Source organism: Lissotriton vulgaris, chromosome 2_2 (genome assembly GCF_964263255.1).
Source record: "Lissotriton vulgaris chromosome 2_2, aLisVul1.2, whole genome shotgun sequence".
Classification (NCBI taxonomy): domain Eukaryota; kingdom Metazoa; phylum Chordata; class Amphibia; order Caudata; family Salamandridae; genus Lissotriton; species Lissotriton vulgaris.
In genome coordinates, this window is record NC_141688.1 from 123,704,373 (window position 1) to 123,718,616 (window position 14,244).

Here is a 14,244-nt window from a genome sequence, read left to right on the forward strand (position 1 = left end):
ATCGCAGTCCCTTTGCCACTCTCTTAACAGTTATTTCATTGAGAAGATCATTAAAATCAAAACCAGCATTCCCAAAACGGTTTTAATCCCCAATCTTGGCAGTATATCTGGGAACCTCTCAGCTTTTTCCAATTTCCCTCTGATCACTAAGGTGGTTTTCTTTCCTCTTCTTAGCAAAGTTCGTTCCAGCTCCCCACAGGACAGCTGCCCCCCTCACATTGCTCGTAAGATCTTTCTTAACATCCCTGACCCACCAATCTCCCTCTTGGACAACTCTCTTACCTCTGGGGTGGTCCCTTTCTCTTTCAAATCAGCAGTCGTTTCCCCCATCCTTAAAAAAACGGGAGCTGACCCTGAGGTACTGAGTAACTTCCGCCCTATCTCGTTGCTTCCCTTTTTGGGTAAAGTCCTGGAAGCCTTCGTAGCAAACAGCCTCAGCACCTTTGTGGAAAATTCTAACTTCCTAGACCCCCATCAAGCGGTGTTTAGGCCTCAACATTCCACTGAGTCTATTGTCCTGGTGGTTCACGATGAACTCAGAAAGGGGGCCAATCAGAATATCTCACAAGCCTTGGTGCTCTTGGATTTGTCTACGGCGTTCGATACCGTTGACCATACCATCCTTCTCGATCCGGTCGAAAACGCCGGCATCCGGGGCACACCGCTGAGGTGGCTGACATCATTTCTTCAGGACCGAAATCAAGCAGTCTGCCTCTCCACTTTTACTTCCGAAAACAAAAAGTCTCACCTGCGGAGTACCTCAGGGCTCCTCTCTCTCCCCTTTATCATTTAATTTGTACATTTTTCCTTTGATCTCAGAGCTTCAGAAAAGATCAGCAGTCATCTTTAATTATGCAGATGACCTTCAGCTCATTTTCAACATTGATTCTTCCCCTTCCTCCATCGAGAACGTTCAATCCACTATGACCTTTATCAGTAGTTGGATGAACGCGAACAAGCTCAAGCTTAATCCTGACAAGACCGAGCTGGTCTTAACAGGGCCCTCAAGAAACCCTTGGAACACCAACTTTTGGCCACGCTCCGTGGGCTGTCCACCATCCCCTGTCAACTCGGTAAAAAGCCTCGGAGTTACCATTAGCAATGATTTTCCTATGAGGGCACAAATTAAAACAGTGGTTTCGGTCTGCATATTCCACCTACGTCGCATTAGGAAAATCAGCAGATTCCTTTCTCAAGCCGCCCTTGTTCAAGTCACTCTGGGATTGGTCATATCCCGGATTGACTATGCAAATCCACTGTATGTTGGAATACCTGCTTACCAAACTCATCAACTCCAACTCATTCAGAATCAAGCAGCTAGACTTATATATGGTGGAGAAGTGTGGCTCACTGGTTAGAGGAGGCAGACCTGGAAGCAGAGGTCAGCCCGGGACCAGGGTTCAATTCCAGCCTCGGCGGGTCTTGGGCTCAAAAATACCACGGACTCGACAATTCTCGCTCCGGTGCCTACTCGATTCATGGGTTCACACTCTGCGACTCTGGGCAATAGCTTGCTTAATCTCCACAACGGCCCCTCGCGTTGGGATGCCTGGCTTTCACCTTGTAAATACCCTGCCGGGGTTATCTCACAGGGGAATACCAGGACTGGTTCCCTAAGCAAGCGCTTAGATACCGGGTCGGTGATTTGCGCTATATAAATACATGTACATTTACATATGGCCAGCCTAGGTCTAGTCACACTACACCTCTCCTTAGGAGCCTTCATTGGCTCCCTGTGGCCCAGCGCAGGCTCTTTAAACTGGGTTGCTTGATTCACAAGGCCCTCTCCCTGCAAGGCCCGGCCTTCATTGCCTCCCGGATCCACCGTTACGTTTCTTTCCGGGTCCTACGATCTTCATGCTCAAACCTGTTGTCAACATGCACCTCTAGACGCAGGAAACATGGTGGCCTGAGGTTTTCCTCACAGGCTCCACTCTTCTGGAACTCACTCCCTCCAGATCTTTGTCTAATCCCCTCTTATCCCCAATTCAATTGAATTGTGTGCTGGAGAGGTGTGTGGGAAGGTGGTGGGAATGGAGGTGAGGGCACTATAGGATGGTAGTGGCTCTTTTGGGCCAGCGGTGGTGGTGGTGGTGTAGGAACGGAGATGAGGGTGCTGGTTGGGTGGGGATGGGGCTTGTTTGGAGTGAAGCTGGCACTGGCTATTTTGGGGGGCTGTAAGGGGAGGTGGGAATTGTGGCTGGGTTATTGTTGCTTACATTTTTTTTACATAGCTCACCCCACAAGCTGTGAGGGTTCTTGGCGAGTTTTTAAACATTAGTTGCTGCACGGCGCGTCTCGGTCGCTTTAGCTCACAATGAACAGCAAGGAGCAGAACATAAAAGAAATAAAGTAATCCGCTCTGAGAGTGAGGGTGCTTTGCTGTGGTAGTTAATTGTGCAGAGTGGGCGTTGATGGGGAGATCCCTGTATACAGGCCACAAGTATATATCTTGCGAGCGCAGACCCTGCCTTTCATGCTTGTGGCGTCGATAACAAGTCTATGTAGTGCTTAAACCCCGAGACACTGACAGGTGCTTTCCGGGACTCTGAAGTTGTGTAGGTTGAGTGGTGAAAGCAGTAAAGATGTTAGTGACGCAATGTGATGGCGGCGGTCAGGTTTTTTTACATCTACAAACAGGAAAACATCATACGTTTCTTGGGGCTTAGGACGAATACTTAGTGCTCAAGTTACAACTATATTTTAGTAAGCATTTATTTTTTTTAAGTTGAGTTTATACACTTTTAGCAAAATGCTTTTAGGTTTTCCGTTTTTTTTCTTGCTTTGTTAATGTTTTTTTACTTATATTGGGGTCTTGCCTTTCATTAAGTTAAAGCCATTTGCTTTGCTGTACAATACCATTAGCAAAGCAAATGGCTGAACCTTTATGAAAGGCGAGACCTATTGCATTTTCATTGCTTGTTTAAACAATATATGAAATCCTGGCATTGTAGAACTCTTTAGCGTTCATCTACTAGGTACTATTAAGTCAGGTTCTCCAACTTATAAGTATGCTTGCCACTGCTGCCTTCTTAATGTGTGCTCGATTGATTTAAGTGAACTAACCTACATACCCTTGATGTACCACACCTACATCTCGGTGCTCCACATCTCCCACTCATCAAAGAAATTCCACCTACACCTGATAATACTTCTTGTTTAATATAAACTTTTAAAAGACTTCCGTTATGCAATGTAATAGCCATCGGTCTGAGTATTCATCCGTCAAAAACACCTGCATTTCTGTCTTGTTCACTTACTCTTTCCTTTAATGCAGTGACCTTGACACGTGTACCTCATGTACAGTGATATGGTGTGAGCCTTACAACGCTTAACAATGCTAAGCATAATTCTTGCATTTGTTTTCTTTAATAGAATATAAACTTTCAAGTTACGATTAGCTAAGAGTAGATTGTTCAATCTGCTCCTTTAAAGTCAATACAATATTGACAATTTAAACGTGCCTTTCTTGTAAGTCAGACGCACATGTTACTTACCTTCTGTAACGATATAGCTGTAAGAAACAGTAGTGTTATATTCCTTACCTTAGAATATCCCCAGGCGTCAGACTGGATCCGGAAAGTTTTGCGTAGCAGTACCGCTGCGCGTCGGTAGGCGTCGTCTGCGGCTCGCGTCCGTCGTCGGCGTCATGATCGCCGGGATGACGTCGGAGTACTTAGCCGCCGCCCCCGCGCGCTGACATCAGTTCTTGTACATAGCTTTCCGCTCTAATAAAAGAGAGAGGGACCCCAAAACCAAAGGGATAGGGTACCAAGACTGACTTTTCCGTCATAAAAGATTCCCTTTGGGCACCTTAATTCAGAGACACCAATTCTTTCAAACACATAGACAGATATTGCTAAAACATATAAAGGCCTGTCAATTGAAGCAATGCAAAAAGTAATAACACAATTCTATGAAAACAAATAAATTCAGCTTGCACAGTTTATTCATATACTTTAAAAAACAATTAAAATAGAGACATAATTAAAATTGGGAACACAGACAATATAAAAAAGGAACAGATTGTATGCAAAAATCATAAACACTTCCTATTACTAAAAAAAGGAGGTACACAATGAAAATGAATATTCCGCAACTGTCAGAATAGTCCTTGATCAATGTATATTGTACTTCTCCCTTTGTTTCAACGCGTTTCGACGGACAATTAGAGTATAGCCGTCTTCATCAGGAATATATTAGCTGTCTTCCCAAAGACTTCTTTAAAGCAAAACTGCCTTTAAGCTAGGGGTACAAAGCCTCCTTCCTTGATCTAAGCTAATATATTCCTGATGAAGACGGCTATACTCTAATTGTCCGTCGAAACGCGTTGAAACAAAGGGAGAAGTACAATATACATTGATCAAGGACTATTCTCACAGTTGTGGAATATTAATTTTCATTGTGTACCTCCTTTTTTTAGTAATAGAAGTGTTTATGATTTTTGCATACAATCTGTTCCTTTTTTATATTGTCTGTGTTCCCAATTTTAATTATGTCTCTATTTTAATTGTTTTTTAAAGTATATGAATAAACTGTGCAAGCCGAATTTATTTTCTTTTCATAGAATTGTGTTATTACTTTTTGCATTGCTTCAATTGATAGGCCTTTATATGTTTTAGCAATATCTGTCTATGTGTTTGAAAGAATTGGTGTCTCTGAATTAAGGTGCCCAAAGGGAATCTTTTATGACGGAAAAGTCATAGCTTTCCACCTCAGGAAAGCAGAGCCATGCCAGAGACCGACACTGGTGCCATGAAACTAGGGCCCTGAAAGGGATGTCCTTAACCATAGATATCGGTTTGCAGAACGGGGAGGATGGGTGGGGCGGTAAGGAATCTAACACTAACTACTGTTTCTTACAGATATATCGTTACCGAAGTTAAGTAATTTGTGCATCTGAAAGAAACAGGTTAGTGTTGGATTCTTTACCTTAGAATAGATACCCCAGCAATACCAACCCCGGTGGTGGGTCTGCGAACCAAGATCCCACCAGAAAGTCCTGGAGAACGGAACGGCTGAAGAAGCCATCTCTCCGGACTTGGCTGTCCAGGCAGTAGTGCTTAGCCAACGTGTGCAGCGAGGCCCACGTAGCTGCCTAACAGATGTCCTGCAAGGGTTCTCCCCGACCCAGGGCAGTAGTAGCCGCCGTGACCGGAGTGGAATGGGCCCTCAGCCCAACAGGGGGCTTCCTTCTAGCTAAGGAGTATCAGACCTTGAAGCACAACACGACCCACCGCGAGATGGTTCGTTTGTGCACTGCCCGTCCCTTCTTCGCGCCCACGTAACCAACAAAGAGCTGGTCGTCCACCCGGAATTGGCGTGTGCGATCAAGGTAGAAGGAGAGCATAAACTGAAAGTGCTCTTGGCCTACCATGAACCGCAGGTAGCGCTGGTGGGCTGGCAGGACGGGGTTGTGGAAATATGCGTCCTGCAAGTCCAACACTACCATCCAGTCTTCTGGGTCCAGGGCAGCCAGGACCTGAGCCAAAGTCAGCATCTTGAACGTCTCCTTCCAGAGGAAGCCGTTAACGCTCCGAAGGTCCAAGATAGGGCGCCGGTCTCCTTTGCCTTTCTTGGGTACCAGAAAGTAGTGGGAATAGCAACCACGTCCTACTTCTGGCCCAGGAACGCGCCTGACAGCCTCCTTGGCCAAGAGGGCCATAACTTCCTCCTGTAGAAGTCGCAAGTGATCCCCCGACATGCGGTGGTACTGAGGTGGCATGGCTGGAGGGGTCGCCTCAAAGGGGAGGGAGTAGCCCCTTCGGATGATTAGCAGCACCCACCTGTTTGATGTGATGGAGCACCAGTGAAGGAGCTGATGGCAAATCCTGCCCCCCACTGGCGTCGAATGGGCCTGAAAATTCGGACTAGGATTTTGAGGCAGATGCTGCAGGGTCAGGTGTGGACAGACCTTGCCGGTGTCCCCCGGCACCGCCACGGTGGTTACCACGACCACGACCGCGTTGAGGTTGGTTCTGCGGCCTGTGGCTAGCTGGACGTGTGGGGGTGCCCCTTCCTTGGCCACCAAAGGCAGAAGTTTGCTGGCGTTGGCCGAGGCCCAAGGACATGGCCGTAGCCCTGGAGTCCTAGAAATGCTTCAGCGCACTGTCTGCCTTGTCGCCAAAGATGCGACGGCCATCAAAGGGCATGTCCATAAGGGAGGCTTGGACATCCCCCGAAAAGTTGGCGGACCACAGCCAGGCGTAGCGGCAAACCGCCACCGTCGTCGCAATCGCCCTGCCCAGCGAGTCGGTGGTATCCAGTCCACACCGAATCGAATATCGTGTTGCATCCCGTCCCTCTGCAAGGGCTTGGCTAAGCCTTGCATGGACCTCCACCAGGCATTGCGGCAGCACTTCCGCAACCTTATCCCACAGAGAGTGGGAGTAACGGCCCAAACGGCAGGCGGTGTTGACAGACCGCAACCCCAAACTGAGTGAGGAGAACAGTTTCTTCCCAAACTGATGGTACCTTTTGGATTCCCGATCCAGAGGAGCAGTCAGGAATGCGGTCTGGGAGGTAGAGGCCTGGAGCCGGGCGGTGGCGTCTGGCCACGTTCCGATCTACAGGAAGGCCTGTAGAGGGCTTGGACCAGGTGCCCAACAGAACATCAGTGAGGGCTTCGTTAAACGGCAGGAGAGGCTCCGAGGAGCTTACCTGCGGTTTGAGCACCTCAGTGAGGAGGTTAGTCCTCACAGCCGCGACAGGGAGCTCAAGAGCCAAGGCCTTGGCTGCCCTAGTCAACACCAAGCTGTAAGCAACCCCCTCCTCCGTAGCCACAGTAGGAGGGGAGACAAATCCAGTGTTGGGCAAAGTGTCCAGATCACTGGCCTCCCCCAGCTTGTCTGCCTAGTCCTGGCTCAACTGGCACTGCAGTGCCATAGGGCCCTCAGACCCCTCCCAATCCCCCTCGTCATCCATCTCCTGATAGTCAGGAATAAATGATGGAGCCGGGTCGTGGGTGAAGGGCTCACCGATCGGCGGCGAACACGGCGCCGGGCGGCGCCGGACAGACGCCAGATCCCGACCGGGGTGGGGATTGGGGACGACGCTGTCCGGGGACGGCGTCGGGGGCAAGACCCTTGGTGACGGCGCCAGCGGAGGGATCATAAGGTCGACCGGCGTCATCACGGATCCAGGCCTGGATCCTGAGGAGCCCTGCGGCGTCTGGACCGGAGTCGTCGACGGCGCCAGGGCCGAAGCACCCGACGGCGCTGGGGCCGAAGCACCCGACGGCGCCAGAGCCGCCGGCCCGCTTGGGCTCCCAGACGGACCCGCGGGGCCCGAAGGCGCCTCCTCGGGGTCTAACTGAGGGAAGCGCGACCTCATTGCTGGGAGGAAGGCGCTGATCTCCTCTGGATTTGCGTGCAGCCCAGGGACCGTCGGGTATGGAGTTGGACGCAGCGCTTGCAGCTCCGGCGGAGCCGCGTGGGCGGTGTCGCCCAAACCCCCGGCGGTGGCGCGCGAGCGTCGGGGGGAGTCAGAAGAGCGATGTTGCTTCTTCGACTTCTTGTGACTCTACTTACCTGAGGACTTGGAGCCCGACGAGTGGTGTCGACTCCCCGAGCTGTGATGACTGTGGGCCCGCGACCGGTCTCTCGACCTCTTTCTGGACGGGAACCTCGAGTGGCGCGGGCCGACTGCCGGAGCTCGAGGCGCTTGCAGGACCGCTTCCGCCTAGCTTTCGACGTCAAGGCCCGGCAGTCGAGGCACGACTTGTCATCGTGGCCGGCCCCGAGACAGTAAAAGCACAGACGGTGGGGGTCGGTAACTGACATCCAGCGGTTACAATCGTCGCAGGGTTTGAACCCGGGCATCCCTATCGGCACCGAAAGTCGAGTAGAGATTCGAGCAGGAGTACTGCTCTACCCAGATCTGCGCTTGCTGGTGCGGAAAAAAGAAAAACTGACGTCAGCGCGCGGGCGGCGTCTAGTACTCCAACGACGTCATCCTGGCGATCACGACGCCGACGACAGACGCGGAGCAGCAGACAACGCCTACCGACGCGCAGGGGTACTGCTACGCAAAACTTTCCGGATCCAGTCTGATGCCTGGGGATATTCTAAGGTAAGGAATCTAACACTAACCTGTTTCTTTCAGATATCTTAGTTTCCATTGATCAGCACATACAATCGCCTGTTTTTTTTGTTCAAAACCAGCATTCAGTGTGTTTCACAGAAATAACCACAAACTATGGTTTTCTGTCAAAGGTTGTTTTTTATCTTCTTGGTATAGTAATCCCAGTATGAGAAAGATCGCATGGTGCAAAGGAAAACATTCTCAGCTGTAACAATACTCCCTAGATTCACAACCAACACCCTCAGATATTGGTCAGGAAATTAAATGAAAGTGCTTTTTTTTCTTAAGGAGGCTATTCCAGGATTACTCTATCTCAGCAGAGATCTGAACTATTTAAAGACTGGTCATTTCTGAAGATTAAAATGAGATTCATTCAAGATGGGGTATCATAAGGCTGTGAATCAAAGAGGCATCCCATATGGAGAATCCTAAACTTTAAGACTTCATACAAGACCCATCACACACCTTTAAGAAAAGCAGTGGGAAAGATGTGACTTTACCAAGAGCAAGTGAGACAGAATACCATACAAAACACGTTTGAACAAACGACCAACATTTTTGGGGGGGTTTGTAGTGTGAGGGTGTAAAATAAATGCCAATTCCTGGCAGCTGAAAAGCACACCTGAAAAGAAAAGTCAGTCTAATGGGACACAATGGTACAAAGGAGTCACCGACAACGTAATACAATCGGTACGTTGTTACCACGGTCCTGGCTGGTTTTGGAAACTAGTTTAAAATGGTAGTAAGGGATTATCAACAATCTCATGAATTAGATAGTGATGTATGCTAGCTTCGGACGTCAATGATAGCAACTGGTACTTTGGTTGTATCAACACTAATAAACGGATTTAAGCGACATACGGGGCAAATACTCATTTTAGTAAAAGAAACATATACAACAGTAAGTGCTTCCATGTCGTCAACTGCATCCATATCAGGATTCCTCTTAAATAACCAGTTTGTGCTCATTGTAAACGGAGTAACATGTACACTCTACAAGCTAGAGAACACGTTTGAATATAATTTAACGAAAATGTCTGCAACTGTTATGCAAAAGTCAGCAAACCACACTTTAAGGGGGGCCAGATCTGGCATTCCACTGTCACTCCGAAAGTGTATTTATCTATCTGTTTTATCCTGATTCTGAGGAATATTCAGCTACACAGACAGTATCAGGGATGATCATTACCGCCCAATGCAGCTGTAATCCGAGGCATGTTTTACGAACAAGGAATACAAACAGGACAAACAGCTGGCTCGGCCCCGTACACACTGAAGCAGTCTCACTCTCTCAAACTAAGAAGGCCATTTTGTCTTGTAGGAGAAAGCTGAACAAAAGTGGGTCTGAAAGCGCCGGGACAGACTTCCAGATCACTGTATATAGACGTGAAGCTAAAATTACCAATTAGTTTACCAATTGGCTGCAACGGATTCGATTGGTATGTAATTAATTCTCGTTACTGTCGCATGCAGCAGGACGCTTGGCGCCAGCCCTTTGTCCTACTGACACACTATCCGAGCGCACAAGGCCCAAGGGTCTCGGACATCAATACATCTCTCCGGTTCACCTACAAACCAAGAGCCTGCAGAGATACCCCACGGAGCTGAAGCAGTGGAAACTCGCAGCACACAAGCAGCTGACAAAAAGGAATCAACAAGGCTCAGCTCTCGCTACAAGCCGATAACCCCACTAGACTCAAAACAGGCTGCAAAAGCCATTATTTCTCAAGGTCAAGTGCATCTCCTACACTTTATGCACGTAAATGTGAAACAAAGCGAGGATGCCTGGGCGATGAAAACGGTAACTGTGAAATGACAGGATAGGCCCACTGCACATTTAATGGCCATTTTGTAAAGATATATTAGCCGGTACTTAACCTCGTCCAAACAGTCAATAGCACTTTTATTCTTAAAAAAATGAACTGTCGCAAAGACAGGAAGAGTTAAACAACAGTTTACATACTCTCGTACAGTTTGAAATTTAGACACTTATTTAAGCAAGATAATTCCACTCCTTTATATATATATTTTCACAGACAACTCTTGAATATTTAGATGTTAACTGACAAAACACAGCTAAGAAGTGATTTATGTTTCGGACTCAAACGTGTAAAACCACTGAAATGTGCCACTAACCGGACTCAAAACACACAACACACCATAACTTGAGCAGCCAGGACCAGCACCCAATCCTCAGTGAGGGCAGGCCACTGCGACTGGTCTACGGCGTGACCAATGCCTAACCGCTCGCTGTCTGCTAAACCCTACTGTAAGGTGTGTTGCTATATATTTTTTTTTTTTAAATGGGAAAATAATTTTCCTATAAATATTTTTTATGAGAAAATAATATTCCTCATGTGGGAAAATTATTAAACTATACAAATTTCGAGTCTCAGAACAAAATTGGGGCATTTTCCTTCACTTAAAATGTTTGCCGATGGATCAAAATTTTAATTCAAAATGCAGATTCACGATGGCCCAAAAAAAGGAAAAAAAAACATTTGTGGGCCTTTCTCCAGACAAAGTATTTATGAAAAAAATCAAAATGTGATTATATCTCTTTTGTATATGTTGACTTGTCAATCTTTTTAATCCTTTCAAGACCATAAGGAAACTTTTTTAAACAATTCTTTCTCAAAAATGGGCGAAATAATTTACATCAAACTAATGAAAACACGATTTCAGAGTACATTTATACTTTCATGCCAAATTTGGCTTAAATCAGTTGAATGGTTTGAGTTTCCAGAATGAGCAAAATTTCCAATGGGAGCTAAAATGGGAAAATACCTACTGTCTTCTTCTCCAACCACTCAAATTTTTTTTGTACCATGGACGGATTTTCATAAAAAGGGCATGACGAGACTTAGCTGACTGAGTCAGCTGATGACTTTTCAATTAAACCTCTGCCTGAACCATAACTACACAACGGTGAAGGTCACTGTATATGTCTGATTTCTCGGCCCGCTTGATGAATCATCCTGAAACTTTCCATGAAGAACTGGGCAAAGAACTGGGCAAAATAGGCCATTTATTTGGTACATTTCGTGAAAATTCATAAAACTGTGCTAAGTTTGTTAGCAAAACAAAAAACGCTTCGTTTATGGGAAAAGTTGGTCCCAACTGGAACTACCTGCTGGCACACATTAATATATGTATATATATCTCTCGTATCATTGGGTTCAGGGCGACCTGATCCATTAAAGAAGCCATATTCTCACAGCCTTGTGTCCGTGCCTACTTCGTTGGTTGTGTCTGAGGAAGCAGGATTGGACGGGGGAGACACAGACACAGAGACACACAGACACACACACTTAGGTGTATTGTTTTAAAGGAACAAAACCACTGAAATTCACCAGTAATAGTTAGTTCAAGTAACAAACTCATGCGCTAAAGTAACTATTACTCCGGCCCGTACCTATTTGGGGAGGGTATCCTAATCGTGCACCTTTATGTTTTTTTTTACAATTTTCCTCAGGTCATAGGACTGAGTCCTAAAATGGCTGCAATCACATCTTTGATGTGGTGGAAGCCAAACAGTTCTTCTCTCTAGATCTATCAGCTCCACAGCATTAAGTACCTATATTTTTCTAACCTTCATTTCTCAAAACTACTGAACAGAATTATGCTAAATCACCAAAACCATGATCTTGCTCTTTGAAAAATTTGGAATAATTCTACTCAGTTGTTGTGGCTGTAGCAGTGTCTAATTTTGCTTTAGAAAAATAACTTGGAAAAATGGGTTTTGGGATCCTCTCAGCCCCTGCTTGCCTGATTACCCTGAAAATGTATAGTTAGGAGAGGAGATGGAAGAACATTGTTTTGGGGAAGTTTTGTGACGAGTCCTCAAACAGCACCAATGTTAAAATACAAACGAAAAAATGCTTTTCTTTTACTTGGGCAGCGTGGTCCTAACTAACTACTCAGTGGCGACTCCCACTGGGTAATAAACTGTTATACACACACACACATCCCCCCATGAGTGACGAAACGCGCCATGGCTGCTGTATCATTTTTGGTAATTTAAATAAAATACAGCAATCGACAGAATCCGATGGTCCTCGCTCTTTCTTTGTGCCTATAGCAAACAGCCGAACAAGAAGGAGTTGGTTCGGATATTACCTACTGGCGGTCGCCAGTAGGTATATATAGTTAGGACCTAGTTACCACAGGAAATTCCGAACATTCTATTGGGAATAACTTTAACGCCGATTGAGGGATCTGCCGGTAACTTTCCTTAAATTTGCCTCGCTGCGCTCCGCTCCTTCCCTGAAAGTTTCGGGGGGATTCGTCAAGCAGGGGCCGAGAATAAAGGGGGGTCCCAAAACGTGTTTTCCCCATGTTAATTTCCATAGGGACATTCTGACAAGGCTACAGCTCGAACGGCTGAACGGAATTACACCAGATTTGGCAAAATGGTAGGGAATGGTATGCAGCAGTGCCTTTTGTATGTTTGGTGTAAATCCCTCCAGTAGTTTTTGAGAAAATGTAATGTGAAATTGAGTCCAATGCAATTTTCCATAGGACCTTTAGACACAGCTACAGCCCGAACGGCTGAATGGAATTACTGCAAACTTGGCAAAATGGTAGAGCCTGGTATGCAGAAGTGCCTTTTGTATATTTGATGAAAATCCCTTCAGTAATTGTTGAAAAAAATCGACTTTTTTCAAATTATATATCTATAGGCGGGACACGGTGCGCGCACGGGCTTGCACCGTCCTTGCACTGTCCTTGCATGTGCGCGGACCTTAGCGTGCGCGTGCGGAATTCTGATTGGCTGTTGGATGTCTGTCAACATTCCAGTCAGTCGAAATGAGAAAGTGTTGTCCGCCATCTTGTTTTTGTGGCAGATGATAGTGGTTGTAAACAGAAGTGTAATAGTTGACAAGGAGGCAGGGTAGAGATTCCTGAGCCCCCTAGGTTTTGTCATGGGTTCTGTAAAGGACCCCGAAGGTTGAAAAAAAATATATATTTTTTAAATCGCGGGGTCCGCGCACCGTGTGCGGACTGCGGCTTAAAAAGACAAAAAAGAAATACATTAAAATAACAAATTTCAGTGTTTAGATGTTGGTTGAGTGCAACATTGAGTGATAACTCTTTCACCTTTGGGTTTAGGTAGGTGTTTTGTGGAGAGTTAGTATGGTAATTGGTAGAGAGCATTGGGGGTAGGTTGAAGATTATGTGAGTTTGAAAGTGTTGATAATTTGAACCAATTAAAATGTTACTTTGGTTTTGATTTTGTGTGTGATAACATTTGATTGGCTGGGCATCTGAATATGTATGAGAAATGAGAGGGAAACACAGCCATTTTGAGATTTTAGTGTTTGAGGTATACTTCTGAGGTGTGAGATTGACACAGAATTTACTGTTCAACAGTTTTCTAGAAGGCGAGTTGTTAATTTGTAAGGAGAACTCTGTTGTTCACTTTAAGTTAATAGGAAAAATGTTTTCTGTTAGTTATTTAATGTTTTTCTGTTATACTTATGGATTGAGTAGGGCTAACATCAGATGCAGTGCTTTATATTTCTAATTCTTGCTTGATACTATACACCGTCCAGGGAAACACGGCCATTTTGTGACTATAGTGTCTGAGGTAGTTTTGTGAGGAAATTTTGGTGTTCAATTTCTGGTGTGAGATTTACACAGTAGTGACTCTTCTAATAGAATGTAATAGTTTTTCTCTGCCCTATTTCACTCTTCCTCTGCACCATCTCACTGTCTTTCTCTTGCTTTTAATAGTACACCAACATCAATAATGGCTGAAAATGAAGAGTCATTTGACATTGTTATAGAAATTTTTGTGACTGTTATTGAGGATGTTCCTAAATGAGAGCTTTATGATGGAGGAGATGGCATGGACAATTTCTATGATGAATCCTTGGATTCAGATTTAATGGAAGCTTTGGAGTTCATTGAGTTTGAGGATTCCTTTTGGGAGATTTTTAATATGGACATTGCTGATGATGCAATCTTAGACGATCATTTAAATTTCGAAAATTTCCAACAATAAATTTAAATTTAGTAAATAAATATTGTATGAGGTAGTAGAAAACTGATAACTTTTGGTGTTACATAGTAAGTTTACTCATAAATATTTCCCTTCTCCCCCAAAATTTTCTTAAATGTGTATTTGACATCTCTTTTTCATGTCCTGCATCCTTTCTC

General features: G+C 45.6%; 1 protein-coding gene across 2 annotated transcripts in view; it reads right to left on the reverse strand.

Annotated features, from left to right (window-relative positions):
* The window catches only part of SCAPER (S-phase cyclin A associated protein in the ER), a 3,157,511-nt gene that overhangs the window by 2,740,233 nt on the left and 403,034 nt on the right, over positions 1–14,244 (reverse strand). The window lies entirely within an intron of this gene.